Source organism: Dreissena polymorpha, chromosome 2 (genome assembly GCF_020536995.1).
Source record: "Dreissena polymorpha isolate Duluth1 chromosome 2, UMN_Dpol_1.0, whole genome shotgun sequence".
NCBI classification, from domain to species: domain Eukaryota; kingdom Metazoa; phylum Mollusca; class Bivalvia; order Myida; family Dreissenidae; genus Dreissena; species Dreissena polymorpha.
Genome location: NC_068356.1, coordinates 123,119 through 144,683, shown reverse-complemented (window position 1 = coordinate 144,683; position 21,565 = coordinate 123,119).

The following is a 21,565-nucleotide window of genomic DNA, read 5'->3' as shown; positions in this document are numbered from 1 at the left end:
AATTATTCAATAAGGTCAAGGTAATAGTTCAGGTATATTTTCCACAATCTATTGAACATTTGTAAAGACATAAAACAAACTAAATAGAATTTATTTCAAGTTTGATAGCAATAGCTTGGGTGGAAAGTTTGGACGGTCCTTCAAAAATAAAGTAAATAAATAAAAAAGAAAAAAATGTGGGGGGTAGGGAGGGGGGTTGAGAGGGGGTATAATGTGGGGTGTGGTCATTTATTAGATGATCTTTCAAATATAAAAAAGGAAAGAAAAAAAGAAAAAAATGTTTGGGGGTGAGGGGGGGGCAGGGATTCTGGGTTGGGGCGTGGGGTATTGTTTGGGTGGAATCCATTGTGGTATTCAGATATGTGGTGTTTTGACAAAGTATTAATAAAATCTGATCATAAATAAAGAAGTTATGGCAATGTAACTAAAGTAATATGCATATTGTAAATGGTAGATTGCCGTTTCTTTGTAAAGTCAAGCTTCAAATCAAGATATGGACATCATCGAATAAACATAAAAAGCTGTTTCGCTTCCCGCCGGGTGGTCAAAATCATGTAGGAGCGACTATCTGGGTTGTCAAACAACGTAGGAGCGAACGTCCGCCTTGTCAAAATTAGCGTTGGAGCGATTATCCGTGGGAGCGATTGTCCGGGATTCATTAAATGAACAGACTTGAAAGATTTTTCGTTAGATTTCTTGTTAAACGTTCTCTCGGTTGAGCGACAATCATGCAACCATGGGAATTCGCCATGCATCGCTTGGCCTCTATCACGTGCACTTATATGTTGCGTACGAGGGATAAGCCCCCATTTCGTGTAATGTATTTATAACAAAAAATGTTAGCAGAAGTAATATCTACGTCTAGCGATGCACAAATTAACCGACGATACAAAATTTGAAGGGTGTAAGAGCACTATCGAGAACGTAGACATCAAGCACGCGAAAGGTTCCGGAGCACAATCGAGAACGTAGATAACAAACACACGAAGGGTGCCGGAGCACAATCGAGAACGTAGATAAATCAAAGCGCTGAAGGCACTGAAGATGTTCGCTATTGCATAATTTAACACGCAATTCATTTTCAAAATCAATCGCAAGTTTGAAATGAACACACGCCATTCAACTTTAAAAAGTGTGTGTCATAGCGCACGGGTCGAGTTTTGTGTGCACTTTTTATCATCCTTATTATTTCATAGAAATACCTAAGACAAAATAAAAACAGCATGCTTTTTTGGAAGTTCTGAAAGCAAAGAAAGTATGATGAAAATGGTAATGAGAACTTAATATAAAGAAAATTTGCAGTCACCATCATATTAAAGGAATATTTTTCTAATATCAAATGACTATCTCACCAAGAATGTAAATTCATAATGAAAGTTCCGTGTACAAAACTTTTGATTTTTGACACCATATACAAATTCAATATATACAATAATCTTCGTATCTTGTATATGGAGGAATAAAAGTATATAAACATTGCTGTTTATGCTTTTCTTGTTACCCGAGCAGTTCACACGGTGTCAACAACGCTAACATAAACATAGGTATAGAGCACTAATGCGCTTTTAGGCGAAGCTGTTTCAGTTTTCATCTTAGTGACTTTAACATAACGCCAACAGACACGCATGAATATTTCGAATATTTAATAAGCTGATTCGAGATACAACCTCTGATTTTTGCTACATCACTGCGTATGTGCTCAATTCAAAGGATGTAGCACTGTTCAGTGTAAGGAATTCCGGACTACTCTCTGTATGCTCAAACGACACAAATTTTGGACTTGTTACAATTACGCGTTACAATCCATCTCGCAGAATTTCAATTTCGCCTCCAAGATGAGAAAACAATCATTAGCGAAATAGTATAGTGTCACGATAAGAGAAAATCGTTTAATTATCATACCACAATGTTTGCCGTACTTGGTCAGCACGTCTGGAAATCATTCCTTAATGCGTCGATAGGCTGCCATTATTAACAAGTTTGCTATTTTGAATTCAATTTTGTATCAAAAAGCATTGTTTTTAAATGTGGGATTTTCAATTCGCAATGAGATTTGTAATGACCCTCGTCATGTGAAAATGGGTCTTATTCCATATGCGCCCATCATATAAATAGCCCACTCAGCTATCCCTCCTTCTGGTAAGGAGAAACATAACATATTGAGTGATTTTAAAGCGAACAGCGTCGCCTATGGCCTGACTGCGCAAGAGCACATGTTGGGTTTAACAAACGCTTGCCGAAACGCATAAGACCCATTTTCGCATGACGGCGCTATTGACGTGTGATTTAAATGTGACGAAAGAAAACTGCGTTTAAATCAAATATAAACATACGATATATTTCGATAATGAAGAAAGATACTCATAACAAGGCATATGAGGACACATATGAAGTGCTCTCCCGTAGTATATTTTTTATTTACTCACACTAATGTGTGGTTTGACAATACTAACACACATTTCATGCGGTGAATATGCAGCTTACAAGTGAAAAACACAACACAATAGTTTAACTTTTGTTTAATTGTATTCAATTATTTAGAAAAGTAAATTGCTAACTTTATTTCAAAGTCGGCGTATACGCCGACTACATTTTTAAAATTGTTATAAATATATTTAATATAATATTTAGTTGTTTTCGGTTTTAGCGCTTATAAAGCATTTTCGAGATTGCCTATAGTATGCCTGAGTAATTGATGAACTCATATCCAACTGTCAATGTATTGAGAACTGTGAATATAAACAAGCTAAACCTTCTACTAAGCTTCTACTATTGCGTTGCTAGCACCCGTAAATACAAAAGATCGCCGCTATGTGTTGAGAACCAAGAACGCTTTCCAGAAATACCCGATGTAGTAGCTTCAACGAGGTTATGAAACAGGTCATTCGTATTATTATTATAAATTATTTGTTATATTCGGGTTAAGCGATTATGATTTTTTTTAATCTATCGTATCGCTGAAGTTATTGTTGAACTTATGTTCAACGTTTTATAAATTGAGAATATAAATAAGCGTCAACTTTTTCCCAAATCTCTCAATTTACGACCTGTACTACGTCATTGAGTTGTATGTGAGAGCGTAACCTATTGCGTTGTTATCGCCCGTAAACTTTCCTTTGTTTATCGACCCGACCCCCATCGACAGGCGCATCTATTAATAGCCTCATATCATGAATGCCAAAACACCCGCGAAAAAGAACCACGTGACCAAATAGGACGCTAAACGCAAATACCATGCGACTACGACTTTAATTATGTAAGAACGCTCCGCAATTCCTCTGAAGCCGGGGCCTTGTGATTGCTTTTACGTAAAGAATTGACCTCTAACTGAAGTAAGCAAAGGAAACGCAGCACCTAATTGACCAATTCCTTCTATGTGCGAAGGCAGATTGAATTTTACTAATGTATGGTTTGCCTATTATAACACACATTATAATGCGGTAAATATGCGACTAAAAGTAAAAAACACTATAATTAAACTTTTGTTTTTAATTAAGTTATTTAGAAACCAAAATTCCAAACCTTATTTCAAAACAGCAAGACTACATTTTTTAGAGAATATTCTTGTTATATTTAAATGTTTTTTAACAGTTTCAGCGATAATGAATCATTTTTATGTTGTCTATCGTATCCCTGTAATTATTGTTGAACTCGTGGTCAACGTGTTATTAATTGAGACCTGTGAATATAAACAAGCGTAACCTTATACTAGTGCGTAATTCTCACCCGGACTCCCCTTTGTTTATCGCCAGCCTCAGATTTATGAATGAGATGAGCGAAAATACTACGTCACGCAGACGCAGCAGAAAGTGGACTATTTTAATCATTCATAAACAATCTCCTCCGCGACACGTGCAATACGATCATTGTTTTTTTTATTCTTTTCTATAAAACACCATTCGAAACTATTGCATTTAACACGATATTAATATAATGTTTCCATTTGTGAATAAACATAATTGGAGAACTCAAACCTCTTGCATAAATTATACAACTCTTTCTTCGCGCGTAGTGTAAGCGGGAATTGGGCTAATCATACCCAGGCCGTATCGACCTGAATTTTACATCAAGCACATTAGACGGTCGCTAAAGCGACCATCTAAAAAACACGCGAAGGGTAACGAAGCACAATCGAGAACGTAGACATCAAACAAGCAGAGGGTGCCTGAGCACAATCGAGAATGTAGGTAGACATCAAACACGCGAAGGGTGCCGGATCAGAATCGAGAACGGAGATATCAAACACGCGAAGGATGCCGGAGCACGATTGAACGTAGATATTCAACACGCGAATATTGCGAACGAAGACATCAAACACGCGCATGTAATATTGACTTAAGCGCTCCCACAATGTTTATTAGATCTCTATGTTCATAATTTATCTGCCATCTTTTGAATATCTCTTACGTATGTGCAGAATTGCGTAAATCGAGCACTGAAGGCAATATTTTGTGAGTATTTTACCATTTTGCATTAGAGTTTAGTTTAAATCTTTTTTTAAGTCAATGAAGAAAGGAAACATTTCTTGCAACATTAAGCTTCACAAGTAAGGAATACAACATTGATTTATATATGACGTTTTAAATTTGACTTATTATAAAACAAAATTGGATACTTACTCTCCTATTTATAATGACTTTCAATCTTAATATTACGAATATCAATTCTTGAAAATTGAAATAAATCGGGGGGGGCGGTAACATTTATGCTTTGATAAAACGGGAAACGAGTGGCCGCTGCTTGTATGAGGAGTTAAGTCGTGATGACCTTCCTCTGCACCATTCTGTCTTTCATGCGAATTAGCAATTAGTTACAGCATTATTTTTGTTGAAACTCGGTTTCAAAAATCCAGAAATAACTCCAAATGTTGTTTTTTGCCGATAATTTTAGATTTAAAGAATCGAATTAATAAACAGTTAATTCACGTCATATTCGCATCTTTAAGTGTATGATTGAGAGAATTTGTGTCCTGTAGTTTGTTTTTGCTTTAGTTATTAAAAATCTGAATTAAAATCGGAATACGAACTAATACATGTTGATATTCAGGTTTCTTTTATCGAATGAGAAGACGAGAAATGATAGTAATATATAATTGACCTTAATATACTCTGCCATCCCCCATAATTAAGTTTTGTCAAACATTTCGATTGACGGCAACGTCAATGTTTCGTTTTTCAGCAAATGAGCTTTAAAGGGTTAACATTTAAATACATTTACTGGAGGCTAATGTATTCGTTGGGTGTATTTTATATATCCGTTGGCATATGTGCAATTACTATACATAATTCTGATGCTGAACATTTGCATTTTTTTTACAACAACGATGATACTTATGACAGAGCATAATGGTCAGAATTGCATGCCATATATTGTATTGATATTATAATAATTTAACTTAAAATGCTTAAACAATATACAAATGGCATCAACCAAGCTGTTTTAATATGATATAAATGACCAGAATATTCATAAAGTAACAATTTTTGTAGTTCTTTAAATGCAGAAAGGATGTTAAAATTATCAGGTCTCAAATGACATGGTCTCAAGAAGAACAGATACATTAAAAATCTTTTTACCAGTCGACTTGTCTCAATCTCAGAGCGGGTATTAGTTTTTATTACTAGAATATTATCTATTTTATTATTATTTATATAATGAAAACCGTCACACAAATGAATGGCAGTTGTGGTATGGCACGTGTTAATATTATCAACTTACAAACAACATCACAGCAGTAAGAGGCACACACTTTATCAAATCGAACGAATCGAAATACTAGTATATCTATTCAGGTAGAATTATTTCGTTTAACACAAGGTACAGTTACGGATGGTGAATTTTATAAATCAAGTAGTCGGCAAAAACTTTATCAAATCGAACAAAACTAAATATTTAAATTCAGGTGTAATTTTCTCGTTTAATACAATTTACAGTTTCGGATGGTGAGTTTTAGGAGTCGATTAACAACCCCATTTTTTCTTCAGGATATATGATTATTCTACTATAATTTAAATTTATTAAGGTATGTATTCTAGGAAAATGGGTTTAAAATACGTTTTTATTTAGAATTTTGTAAACTTTCCACTAACTTCACATAACAAGAATCGCAAATTATTCGGTATATAAAGACATACAGACAAGCACATATAACGATGCTGCATAAGTGTAATAGAGTGAGTTACGCGTTCCGTAAAATTGTTTTTAAAGGATAAATTATAACAATTTATTGTAAACCGGAATTGTTTCCAATCATAGGAAGGTAAGAATTTTCATTATTGTTGATGATAGTTATAAAGGGTGTAGAAGTAACAAGCTGCGTAATGGCGCACATGAACGCAATTGTTGTAAATCTGAACTCGAGCAACACAGGTTTCTTCTACCACAAATACTTGCGGTTCACATACAGGGGATCTAAAGTTTATGTACTGCAATTCGTAACCTCTATCATTTTGTGAATACACTGATAGACATGTAGCAAATCATCGTAGGAAACACGTTCACTAAATACGCCTTGCTATATAATTCCGTTGCACAGATTTTGATACGGCACCAATGCTGTATCTCATCAAATAAGCACGAGTACGAAATTTTGCTAACATAAACTCCAACGGTCGATCGAGAAGTTAAGCGTATTTGAGAGAACGTGAGTAAATTCATTCAATGAACACTATATACCGCGGTATAGGACGATGGTGATAAAAGTGCATTATAGTAATACATTGTTCATTGGGAATTGTCGCGTTCACAATAAGGTATTTTACTTTATTTCTTTCAAAGGCATAAAGAGCTCTACAAATTATCAGACATCAGTTAACAATAGTTAACAAAAATGCATAAGCATTATATATATACATAGTGCAATATCTTTCATTTCGTCAGCCATCAACACAGTAAACAGTTACAGTATAAAAAGAGTAAACTTAGATACAAATATGTTTGAACTATGGTTTATAGGCATGGGATTAAACCAAATTGATATTGTTTATGAAAATAACTCTCCTAAATGTCAACGAAACAGAGAGCAGTATTGATGTGGTATAAACATTAAACATACTTAGTATAATATCAAAGCGCACCAGTATTTCAAGGAGTGAGTGAACACGCTTACCGCACATCCATAGTATTCTCAACAAAATGCTTCAATCAAATCAAAACATACGCAAAAACCGTCTGGCATTCTAGGTACGAAACGAAATTCAAGAATAACTTTTGTTTACTGTTCATGAACTTATAGAGAATTGCGGCAAGATTCAAGTTAGGGAAATGAAATTCTAGAATACATTCTCTAAAGTAATTACAAAACAGACCCAGAGCAAGTTTGTTACATTTTAAACGTATTCATTTAAAGAGGCCTTTAGGCAAATTGACACAATTAAAAAATATGTTCCAGATTCGCAATTTTCGTTGTAGTTATGATATTTCAGAGGAAACAGTAATACTGAAACATTTCCCATGCTCTAAAATATCCATTATATGCATTTTTTTACATTTAAAAACCTGAAATTATAAAGAGTTGCAACGCAAAACGATGGAAAATTCTGAGAGTTCTGTTGTTGTCGTTTATATTGTGTGATACTACGAGGATTGCTTATATAATGTATAAAATACATCACTCATACTATGAGCACGGATGGCCAAGTGGTCTAAGCGATAGTCCTTACTCAAGGGGTCAGTGGTTCGAGCCCCGTTGAGGATTACTTTTTTCTTTCTTTAATTTTATTCTTGTTTTTTTTTAAGGGAGCTTTTTTGGATCCAACGCTTACATTTATCAATAAAAACATTTAATGAAAAAAGTCAAAACATGCCAAATCTGTGAAAAGGCCCATTTAATCCACGATAGAACATTTTAAGCATTGAAAATTATACGCGCCTGCGTTGAGGAACGTTTGACACACCAATACGTCAGCTTGGTTCAAGCAGTAAACTGCACCATTGTAAGTAGAAGTCTACCCCGCAAGTTTGAATAACGAGTGCAATCATGCGTGCTATGTGGGGATTATTATACGGGTAGAAACAAGTAAGCGATCAACAATATTGGCACAACATCTTGAGCACTTGTGACACAGTATCGCGTATATTCTTGATAACATACGTTCTACCGCTCTATTCACTGATTTCGCTATGGGCAGCAACTCTGGGATTTCAAGATTACATAAGGCACATATGGGTTACCGTCCTTCGGCGTTATCTCGGATAAACATGGTATTTGAGTATGTTCGTACCATTTGGGTCAAAAGTCACAAGACCTACTTGGTAAAATGAGAAATGTACGTCGACATACAATATGTACGTCGACGTACATTTTTAGATGGTCGCTTAGCGACCGTCTAAGTTGGTTAGTCTAAAATACAGGTCGATACGCCTTAGCTACTAGGAGCCCAATACCCGCTTACTACGCGTATCCGCGCGAGAAAAAGTTGTATAATTTATGCAAGAGGTTTGAGTTCTCCATTATATTCATTCACAAATGGAAACATGATATTAATATCGTGTTAAATGCAATAGTTTCGAACGGTGCTTTTATAGAAAAGAATCAATAAACAATTATCGTATTGTACGTGTCGCGGAGGAGATTGTTTATGAATGAATAAAATAGTCCACTTTCTGCAGCGTCTTCATGACGTAGTATTTTTGCTTAGTCCATTCATAATATGAGGCTATTGATAGATGCGCCTGTCGATAAACAAAGGAAAGTCCACGGGCGATAACAACGCAATAGGTTACGCTCTCACATACACATCAATAACTTAGTACAGGTCATTCGTAAATTGAGGCTATTAATAGATTCGGGAAAAAGTTAACGCTTATTTCTATTCTCAATTTATTAAACGTTGAACATATGTTCAACAATAACTTCAGCGATACGATAGACAAAAACAAAAAAATGGTGCATAATCGCTAAACCCGAATATAACAAACAATTTATAATAATAATACGAATGACCTGTTTCGTAACCTCGTTCATGCTACTACAGCGGGTATTTCTGGAAAACGTTCTTTGGTTTTCAACAAATAGCGGCGATCTTTTGTATTTACGGGTGCTAGCAACGCAATAGTAGAAGGTTAGTAGAAGGTTTAGCTTATTTATATTCACAGTTCTCAATACATAGACAGTTGGATCTGAGTTCATCGATTACTACAGGCATACTATAGGCAACTTCGAAAATGCTTTATAATCGCTAAAACCGAAAAACAACTAAATATATTATATTAAATATATTTATAACAATAAATATCTTTTAAAAATGTAGTCGGCGTATACGCTGACTTTGAAATAAAGTTTGCATTAACTTTTCTAAATAAAGAATACAATTAAACAAAAGTTAAACTATTGTGTTGTGTTTTTCACTTGTTATTGCATATTCACCACATAACATGTGTGTTAGCATTGTCAAACCACACATTAGTGTGATTAGATAAAATATACTATGGGAGAGCACTTCATATGTGTCCTCATATGCCTTGTTATGAGTTTCTTTCTTCACTATCGAAATATATCGTATGTTGATATTTCATTTAAACGCAGTTTTCTTTCGACACATTCAAATCACACGTCAATAGCGCCGTCATGCGAAAATTGGTCTTATGCGTTTCGGCAAGCGTTTGTTAAACCCAACATGTGCTTTTGCGCAGTCAGGCCATAGGCGATGTTGTTCGCTTTAAAATGACTCAATATGTTATGTTTCTCCTTACCAGAAGGAGAGATAGCTGAGTGGGCTATTTATGTGATGGGCGCGTATGGAATAAGACCCATTTTCGCAAGACGAGGGTCATTACAAATCTCATTGCGAATTGAAAATGCCACATTTAAGAACAATGCTTTTTGATACAAAATTGAACTCAAAATAGCAAACTTGTTAATAATGACAGCCTATCCACACATTAAGGAATGATTTCCAGACGTGCTCACCAAGTACGGCAAACATTGAAGTATGATAATAAAACGATTTTCTCTTATCGTGACACTATACTATTTCGCTTATGATTGTTTTCTCATCTTGGAGGCGAAAGTGAAATTCTGCGAGATGGATTGTAACGCGTAATTGTAACAGGACCACAATTTGTGTCATTTGAGCATACAGAGAGTAGTCCGGAATTGACATGACGCCTTATCTATGATCGCTCCGCCCACTAGAATTGATCCACCAACCAGCGATCGATTAATCGGGCGCATTTGTTAGCAACGACCTGTCCGCCATTTTCTAGACAAGCTACATGTTAAGGTTCACTTTTATTACAACGAGTTTCTTTTGTTTTCCTCTTTAAAAAAACGATTAAAAATGGTTAAACGGTGTCAATGGGGATTATGTAACTCGGACAATCGATATCCTGAAAGATTAGTTGGTGACATTTAATTTATATCGTTTCCAAAGCCGAAAAGAGATCTTGAGAAGTGTAAGAGATGTATAAATACATGCGGTCGTCACCACGAACAACTGAACGTCAACACTGTCAAAGACAATTATAATATATTTTTATCGGATATACTAGCAGATTTAAATAGTTTATGTTATCGATCTGATTATCACATAATATTTCACATTTTTTTAAATAGTTTTATCGTTTTATCAGTTACTAGGTCAGAAGCGAGGTTCATCTGCATTACTTAAAGAGAAATAAAACCCATGCAGCATGAAGCCTAATTCATGATGTGTTTTATTACTCTGATAGTAATGCACTTAATTGACATCATACATGTTATTTGAAGGTGACATGTGATATATTATCTTATTAACGGTATCTACACATTTGCACTCATGTGGTGTCACCAATAAACGCTTTTAATCCACACTAGGAGCTCGAATGCCTAGATCGCATTTTTTAAACGAGTTTCGTTTATTTTGTTTGGATTAATAAACGGAAATGAAATATGGCAAAATCGGTGTAAAAAGGGTTAATGCAACTCTGACATTTGGTATCCAGAAAGATAAGTTAGATGAATTAAATTTATACCATTTCCAACGCGGCAATGCGGTCTTGACAAGAGCGAGTGGAAGCTTCAAGAATTACCGAGATCCCCTTTATAGAACATTAATTTATTTCACAAACTTCAAATGTCATATAAGCAATAACTAAGCATTATTAAGTATGTATTATGTCACGTGTGCATGAAAAATAATTGAGAATTTTGGTACCCAGTTCGTGTAACTGTACGAAATCCCCGTTAAAAATCGCGTTTCTGTGTGTGTCAGAAACGAGTGAAAACCATTTTGTTATTATTTTATTATTATTCATTGTCATTATTAACAAGACGTATCGATAAATGCTATTGTAAAAGAGTTATTATTACTGTTTTTGCGCTTTAAATTATAGTGATTGATAAATGTCCCATAAGCAATGTTTAATATGGTTAATATCACTTTTATACGCAATAACATGTGGGATTGAGGTACCCACCCGGCGTCAGAAAGTGCGTAAAACTTCACCGAATTCCCAGTTATAAAGCGCTATTTCGTGTCAAATACACGGGTATGGGGTAATGTTCGGTAATAATTTTGTTAATAACACGGGTAAATACCGGTGAAGTGTTAATTTATTGCAAATACCACCATTACACGTAATAACGGGTTCGATTTCGGTAAGCGCGCAAGCGTTTGAGAGCGTGTTTAATGTACCGATTTACCCGTTATAAATAGCTGATGTTCTCTTTAATCGTATATTTTTTGCATTTGCAGAATAACTAAATGGCATCAACCCCTTTACAAGTGTAATATGGTGTTAAACAAGTCCATAAAATCATCCGGAATATCGCGTAAATCTATATGCAGTCTATAGGCAAAGAAGCCATTTTGGTGTTCGCTTGTCTAGGTTTTCTTCCCGCTGAGTCACGTGATTAAGTGGGCGGAGCGATCACTGATAAGGCGTCATGTCAATTCCTTACACTGAACAGTGCTACATCCTTTGAAGTGAGCACATACGCAGTGATGTAGCAAAAATTCAGAGGTTGTATCTCGAATCAGCTTATTAAATATTCGATAATATTCATGCGTGTCTGTTGGCGTTATGTAAAAGTCACTAAGATGAAAACTGAGTAAAACAGCTACGCCTAAAAGCGCATTAGTGCTCTATACCAATGTTTATGTCAGCGTTGTTGACACCGTGTGAACTGCTCGGGTAACAAGTAAAGCATAAACAGCAATGTGTATATACTTTTATTCCTCCATATACAATATACGAAGATTATTGTATATTTTGAATTTGTATATGGTGTCAAAAATCAAAAGTTTGTACACGGAACTTTCATTATGAATTTATATTCTTGGTAAGATAGTTATTTGATATAAGAAAAAATATTCCTTTCATATGATGGTGACTGCAAATTTTCTTTATATTAAGTTCTCATAACCATTTTCATCATACTTTCTTTGCTTTCAGAACGTCCAAAAAGCATGTTGTTTTTATTGTATCTAAGTTATTTCTATGAAGGATGCTATGGATGATAAAAAGAGCACACAAAACTCGACCCGTGCGCTATGACACACACTTTATAAAGTTGAAAGGCGTGTGTTCATTTCAAACTTGAGATTGATTTTGAAAAATGAATTGCGTGTTAAATTATGCAATAGCGTACATCTTCAGTGCCTTCAGCGCTTTGATTTTGTACGTCGACGTACAAAATTGTACGTCGACGTACAATTTTTACCGACCCTTGAATGTTGGCCAATCATCTTACATCTGTAGCTTTGATCCGCATGTTAAAGGTTACAATATACTAAATACTTTTGGCTATACCCTCTAAAAACAAAATCTTAATTTATTTGAAGACACAATTCTGTGTACGGGCACTTGCCATGACTTTATTTTTGAATTTTTCTGTGTCCATGTGGTAGGGAAACATGGTGTATACTACAAATTCACTGTTTTGCTTTTAGGTTGGAGACAAAATGAGACTTTGACAGTTGGTGGGAAACCATTATCAACTGGAAAGATGCCGGTAAAAAGATGGCCACCCTAAAACGGCACGTACTAAAAGGCGGATAAAAGAGCGGGTGATATAGGGTATATAGTAAAGAGCGGATAATATAGACAAAGAAGGATTATCGGAAAGAGCGGATGATATGAACAAAGAAAGAAACAGCGGATGATATGATAAACAAAGACGGCAATATACCATAGTACACTGAATGGTGTGACTGGCTAACAAGAATTAGTATTTAAAATATGTTTGGCTATGATTCAATGAAAAAGGATGATAAGATTATTATTTTTTTGTAAAACCAAGTTTATTGCACATCCAATTTTAAAAGAAGACATTACTTTATTGATAATAAACACATCAGTAATGTTAGATTTATAAAATAAATTACATTTGTATCCACAAAAGCATCATAATATACATACGATATAGGGAATATGATATAGGGTATATAGTAAAGAGCGGATAATATAGACAAAGAAGGATTATCGGAAAGAGCGGATGATATGAACAAAGAAGGAAACTGCAGATGATATATACAGAGAAGGAATCTGCGGATGATATATTTGTTATAGGGTATATATTTAAGAGCAGATAATATAGACAAAGAAGGATTAACGGAGAGAGCGGATGATATGAACAAAGAAGGAAACAGTGGATAACATATACAAAGAAGGGATTTGCGGATATATGAATAATTTTTAAATTTGCGGACATTATGAATCTGCGGATGATATGAACAAAATTAATAAGGAAGCTGTGGACATGATAAACAAAGACGGCAATATACCATAGTACACTGAATGGTGTGACTGGCTAACAAGAATTAGTATTTAAAATATGTTTGGCTATGATTCAATGAAAAAGGATGATAAGATCATTAATTTTTTGTAAAACCAAGTTTTATTGCACATCCAATTTTAATAGAAGACATTACTTTATTGATAATAAACACATCAGTAATGTTAGATTTATAAATGAATACATATCTTTTTTCTGGAAAAAGTAAACAACAACTGTTAAGACTCCCTATTGTTATCATTAATACGCACCCTTAGTGTCCTTACTGAAGTTATTTAGCGCATTATCGATTATCGATTGCTCCTAGTACACAAGAAATTGGCATGTTATTTTAAACTAATTGTTGATAAGCTGATAATAATCTTGAGAACAAGTCACCCAGATCATTAAAGCGTAGCATAACGGTTTTACCAATATATGAATGAGATAACGTAAATATTAAACTTAACAAATTTCAAAGGAAATATTTTCTAATGACATCTTCACTAATTGCACATGCAAGTAAAAGTACATAAATGTATGTGCAGCAAATATGAATATGTAAACTTCATGAAATAAAAAAAAGTATAATATATTTGTCGTTGTTTTAATTTTTGTTTGTTTCCGTTCTAATTAAGTAAAAAAAACGACATTCACAATATGTCGATGTAATCGCAATTCATATGCTCACTTATAAATGAATTAATTAATTCGATGTTTTTCTCACATTTCCACCAAAATCAAAGTCTTACAACTTACCAGTTAATAAGTAAGGAACAATTAATTTGTTTAGAAGCAACTGTAGACAAATACTCAACATATCAATTTTTTTTATGTTGTTAAGGTACCATGTCTGTTAAACGTTTGTAATTATTTACAGATTGATCCTTGGATTTGTTGTGATCTGCTATAATGATTGACAGTTTTTACCTTTAATTTTCATTAACAATTTTATGATTAAAGCCGCATATCACACCTTTAACAAACAATAATGATTGTCAGTAAGTTTGTACGTTAAGTTCCACTAACTTCGTGAATAGAGGAAAATAAAAGTCTATCTATCTATATGATCAAAACCACAGGTCACAACTTTATCAAACGTAATGATCGTCAGTCGTTGTCCTTTAATTTACATTAAAGTATATGATCAAGACAACATGTCAAACCTTTTACCAAGCTGTGTAATGATAGAGTAAATGTCGACTGCGTATATATGTTTTCAAAAATCATCAACCTTAAAGCATATATATAGTATAGTGTGTGTGTGCTGTGTGTGTGTGTGTGTGTGTGTGTACTGTGTGTGGTGTGTGTGTGTTGTGTGTGATGTGTGTGTGTGTGTGTGTGTGTGTGTGTGGTGTGTGTGTGTGTGTGTGTGTGTGTGTGTGTGTGGGTGTGTGTGTGTGTGTGTGTGGTGCTGGTGTGTGTGTGTGTGTGCTGTGTGTGTGATGTGTGTGTGTGTGTGTGTGGTGTGTGTGTGTGTGTGTGTGTGTGTGTGTGTGTGTGTGTGTGTGTGTGTGTGTGTGTGTGTGTGTGTGTGTGTGTGTGTGTGTGTGTGTGCTGTGTGTGTGTGTGCTGTGTGTGTGTGTGTGTGTTGTGTGTGTGTGTGTGTGTGTGTGTGTGTGTGTGTGTGTGTGTGTGTGGTGTGTGTGTGTGTGTGTGTGTGTGTGTGTGTGTGTGGTGTGTGTGTGTGTGTGTGGTGTGTGTGTGTGTGCAGAAATGGCGTCATTATGGCCATGATAATTGGACATTCACAGATTAAGTATCTTAAGTCGAGCACTTTGTGCCTAGTGTTCCCATACCCTGGATTTAAATTGAAAGATTTCATGCGCGGTCTCCTGGAATTTTACAAGCAATTGTGCCAGAAATCGGTAAGCTATTTTATAGTAGTTTTGTAAAAATTATCCGCAGCTTAATTCCTTATTTGCATCAGATCATTATTATTTATTTAAAGTGCATTTCTATAGTGATAGTTTTGTACACATTATCCGCAGCTTACTTCTTTATTTGCATCAGATCATTATTATTTATTTAATAGTCCTTATTTCTATATATTATCCGCAGTTTCCTTCTTTGTAGATTTATAAATTATTGATATTGTCCGCAGTTTCCTTCTTTGTATATTTCATCCGCTGTTTCCTTCTTTGTTCATATCATCCGCTCTTTCCGATAATCCTTCTTTGTCTATATTATCCGCTCTTTACAGATTTTTTTGGCGGCTGATCGCAAAATTTTGCGCTCGGCCACCATTGGTGCGTTATACTTTGTACACTTATACTAAGATTAGCAGACTATATATAAATAGCAATGTATGACTCATTTTTTATTTATTATATGTTATGTATTTATATTGTGTACCATATATTTAATTACACTTTTTTATTATAAAGTATTTTTTTATATTTTATTATATGTATTTATATTATGTACCATAGATTTAATTACACTTTCCGGCCAAAATACCGGTGTATGTCCTGTTTTTTTTTATTAAATATGTAATTAATTTCTATTATAATTATCTAATTTTTGCAACCTGTAATTACTTCTTTTATATAAAAACATAATACGGGATAAATAGCAATGTATGACTCATTTTTTATTATATGTATTTATATTATGTACCATATATTTAATTACACTTGCTTCAAAATTTAATGTATTGTTAATTGACGATTTTGGTCACATAACCCCAAACCGGACCTCCTGCTTACAGGGTTACATGCAGTCAATTTGATATAAAGCACACATTGTTCGGTGAATGCTGCCTAGGATTTGTAAAATAGAATGCAAATGGTTGTTTTGGGTATTAATTTGAAGGTATATTTGTAAGCAATAAGAAAAAAAGCCATTGTTGTGCTCTACTTTTTCTATTGGTGGTTCCCGGCTTTGAAAGTAGGTCATACTATTTAAGCCCAAAATGGTCGCCTGCACAGCTGTCAAAACCGGTTTGCCTATTCTAAGGTGAATATTTTCAGTTACAACGTATATAATTTAATGACATCCAATTTTTTTCAAAAGATTATGCATTTATCTTTCTAATGATGTATGATGATATAGTGGGTCATTGCTTGATCATGGTAAAAATTGATATCGAACATCAACTATTTTATACGGGCAAAAGCCCGCGAAGCGGGCGTTGACCGTTCATACATATGGGAATTTAGACATAAAATTACATAGGAATACCACATATGGATACGTCTCAAAAAAAATTGCCACGCGACATATATTTTCGCGATGCTATTTATGACCTTGAACAAATTAAAAACACTTTGACATATGCTAAATCACATGTAAATACATACCTCAGGAAAAGTTATATCAATGACATCATAATTGTGCAGCGAATCGCACTAAATATTCTCGCATTATTTGTTTTTTCTTCGCAACCGTTCCAGAATTAAGTCATTACTAAATTATCTCCCCTGAATGCTCTTCTTCAGTGGGTATAAGCCGAAGACTGGTGTACTACATATAGTGACAGTCTTTACCAAACACAATTTAGGTAAACATAACCCGTCTTTAATATATTGCCGAATCTCAGATTTCTGTCGACTTTATTTGCTTTGATCTTTTCGATATCTTAGTGTTATTATTATCCTGACAAATCACAAACGCTTGTTAAAAAATTATTTGTTTTAAACATTAGGCCTATAGTTGGCATCTCTATTCTTCCAGTATTTTCGCGGAATTTCAATAACGACACCCTACTGTTTATTTGTCAGAATATGTGACGCATTTTCCATTCGCTCTCAGAACATTCTATACATAGATGGTGACGTCACTACGTTATTGTCAGTAAGACCGGTGTGTACACAATGCTCTCAGAAATCATTCTATACATAGATGGTGACGTCACTTCGTAATTGTCAGTAAGACCGGTGTGTACACAATGTCTGAGAAAGAAGTTTTACGTGTGATAATGGGCAATATTCTGGCAAGTTGTCGTTGTTATCCACCAGAAACACATTTATTCACAAAATTTAAAGATATTCCGATCTAATTTTTTAGTCTTTTAGCTTTAATTTTTAACGTATTTACACCTCGTCTGCTCGCACTTTACCGATATCCCCGAAAGGTTACATATCACTATAATAAGTTTAGGCCTAAAACCACAAAATCCGATACCGTTGGATTTTCGTACCACAATCTTACGTAAAAATCTCCCAGATTCGAAATCAACAAAAAACAAGACATTTATAAATTGTCTGCATTATTGATCAAATTTTAAGATATGTGTTGGATTTCCGTTTTTAGAAAATGTTCTGTGAAGGCAAGAGCTCGGCATCATATAAGCCATTCTATCCAGCAAAACTGACAGTTTTGGTTTACAGAAATCAACAAAGGAGGGATTCCTGAACTATCAAATTTCCAAGCTATACACACAGTTATTATCTGTGGTGATCTTTATTGGTTCTGTTTGTTTACTTGGATGGAACATGTGTGAACTTTTATAGAACTTTGAAAAGTCTATATATGTCTATCTATAAACTAGAGGGCCATGATGGCCCTGAATCGCTCACCTGACTCATTAAGATCAGATGAAAACTATGACCTCTATTGTCTACACAATGTTTTTCTATGATTTGACCTAGTGACCTAGTTCCTGACTCTAGATGACCCAAATACAATCCCAATCCAGATTTCATCAAGATAAACATTCTTACCACAGTTCATAAATATTGGATGAAAACTGTGACCTCTATTGTCAACACAAAGTTTTTCTATTTATTTGACCTCGATTTTTACCCCAGATGACCCAAATACAATCCCACCCAGATTTCATCAAGAATTCTGACCAAATTTCATAAAGGTTGGATGAAAACTGTGATCTCTAATGTCTACACAAGGTTTTTCTATTATTTGACCTAGTGACCTAGTTTTTGACCCCAGATGACCCAAATAAAATCCCAACCCAGATTTCATCAAGATAAACATTCTGACCAAATTTCATAAAGATTGGATGAAAACTGTGACCTCTATTGTCTACAGAAGGTTGTTCTATTATTTGACCTAGTGACCTTGTTTTTGACCCCAGATGACCCAAATACAATCCCAAACCGGATTTCATCAAGATAAACATTTTGACCAAATTTCATCAAGATTGGATGCAAACTGTGACCTCTACTGTCTACACAAACAAATTGTTGACGGACGGACGCACGGACACACGCAGGCACGCACAACGGACGCCGGACATCACACGATCACATAAGCTCACCGTGTCACTTCATGACAGGTGACCTAAAAATATGTGTCGGAGCTAAACATGAACAGTTGTGGTTAAAATCCCATAGAAACAAGGGCTGTTTGTAAAACATGCATGCCCCCCTATATGGGCTATAAGTTGTAGTGGCAGCCATTGTGTGAATACGTTTTTTGTCACTGTGAATGGTGGTGGTGGTGGTGGTGTAGTAGTAGTAGTAGTAGTAGTAGTAGTAGTAGTAGTAGTAGTGGTAAAAGTAGTAGTAGTAGTAGTGGCAGTAGTAGTAGAAGTAGTAATAGTAGACGTGGTGGTGGTGGTGGTGGTGGTGGTGGTGGTGGTGGTGGTAGTAGTAGTAGTACTAGTAGTAGTAGTACTAGTAGTAGTAGTACTAGTAGTAGTAGTAGTAGTAGCAGTAGCAGTAGCAGTAGCAGCATTACAAGACCAATACTTAAGAATGATCAAATGGGAAAAGGTAACCTAGCACTGGCAGTAAATATGGGGCTCATTTACAGGTCAGATTTGGAATCTCTGCTGTAAAATGAGATTTTGAATGAATTAAAGGGAGGCAAATCTGTAATAAAAAGAACATGCATAAACCGTAGTTGTTTCCCTTGTTTGAACCATGCTAAATCCTTTCAAGTTTGGAAAGAATTGGATGAAAAATTTGGACTTTATTGCATAAACACCATTTTCTCAATTCAAGGGGAGGTAATTCTGGACTTCATGGACCAATAATGCTCATTTTTTGTAGGGTTCGTGTCCTCATTGATATAAAGACACTGTGCAAATTTGGAAAGGATCGGACAAAAAATGTGGAAGATTTTTGAAAGCTTTCACAAAATAGGCAAAAACGAATAAACATGCAAAGTTCAACGAGCTCCTGCGGCCATGTTTTTTGACGAATCAAATTTCTTTGAACAACTTTTTCAGGGGAGCCTTCAAAGGTCATCCCTGTGAAAAAAATTTGAAAATCTGATGAGCGGTTTCTGACAAGAAGATTTTTTAAGGTTTTTACCATATATGGTCATGGCGGCCATCTTGGTTATGTGATCAATTTTTTTTTAACAATTCTTTTGTCCCATGACCTAGGGATGCTCCACATGATATTTAGTCGAACTTGGCTCAATGGTTTAGTAGAAGAAGATGTTTACAAATTGTTTACAGACAGACAGACAGACGGACGGACGCCGGACGGTGAGTGATCACAATAGCTCACCCCGAGCTATCGCTCAGGTGAGCTAACAAAAATCAGCTATTGTATAATAAGATCTGATGTGCAAACAATGTCGAAGGGTTGTTAAATTAACAATTTGAAGGCAATTATGCTGACAAAATATGAGAGTTCCCATGCAAATTTTGTCTGTATATCAACAAGTGTCTGCCGATAATTGTCAAACTAGTAATACAAAACTTACCACAAGTATGTAAAAGCACTAAGTACATGTGATCATTTTTAGTAAGATAGTGTAATTCTAAACAGTAGCAAATAGCTTGTTTAGTAAATGCATAATGCAATTAATATGATTTCCGTTCTATTGTGTAATTAATAAATTGGTTGTTACTTGTTAATCCATGATAAATGTTTTATGGCTGGTACAAAACCAGCAATGTTAATTTAGTAAAAGGTAATACAATAACACCACTTTGTAATTTCATATACGTAAATATTTTTGAAATGTAGGTTGATGACAGTGTTTTAGTTTTACTTATTTTGAAACTATTATTTTATGTGCAAATAAATGATGTGAAGTGTTTTGTATCTCCACACAATACCACATACCTTTTTAAATATGTACTGTGTTATGTGTTATTTGAATGTTTAAATAAAAAAATATGGATGATATAACATGATGCATTCTAATATTTGCATTCAAATTGTAACTATAGAGCTAAGTGTATGCAGTTTAGACTGTGATTTTAGAATTGCTACAAAATGGCTAGTTTTTTAGTGGCGAAAAAATTTAAACTATTCAACAATAGTTTGGGAAAGAAAATTAGAAACCTGCAAGATACCTGTATTTATTAAATATATTAATTGCGAATAAGTATGTTGTTATGCTGTCTGTTACACATAATTATACATTGATAATAAATAACAAGACAATTAGTGGTGTTAACGTTTCCCAACAGTAGAAATCATTCTTCTGATGAAGTCAGTGATATACAGACGAAAGCTCCAGGTATGGCTTTCAATACGTAGTGTGTGTTTATTTGACAGTCTAAAACTTATTGGATAAAAAAATCCTGTCAAATCTGTCAATCAAAATTGATTTGACACATCACATGATTTTGATTATGTTAAATCAGTGTACTGTATGCTAAATGCAACTTCTTTAGCAAGCTGTCAAGTTCATTTGATGAAACAAGCTGTTTCCTAAGTAGGACCAGTACTTAGTGTCTATATGACGTACCATGACGTCGAAAGAGTACAAGACCTGCTAAGTAGAACGAGAAATGTACTTCGACGTACAATTTTCACCGACCCTTGAGTGTTAGCCAATCAGAAGACACCTTACATCTGTTGCTTTTAGAGATTTTTGACATTGAACATTATTATTATTTATACCGAAGTATGCGACTATTGACCGCTTACTCATAGATATTGTGCATATTTATTAAACATTATTATTATTATAATTTATTCCAAATTATGCGACTATCGACCG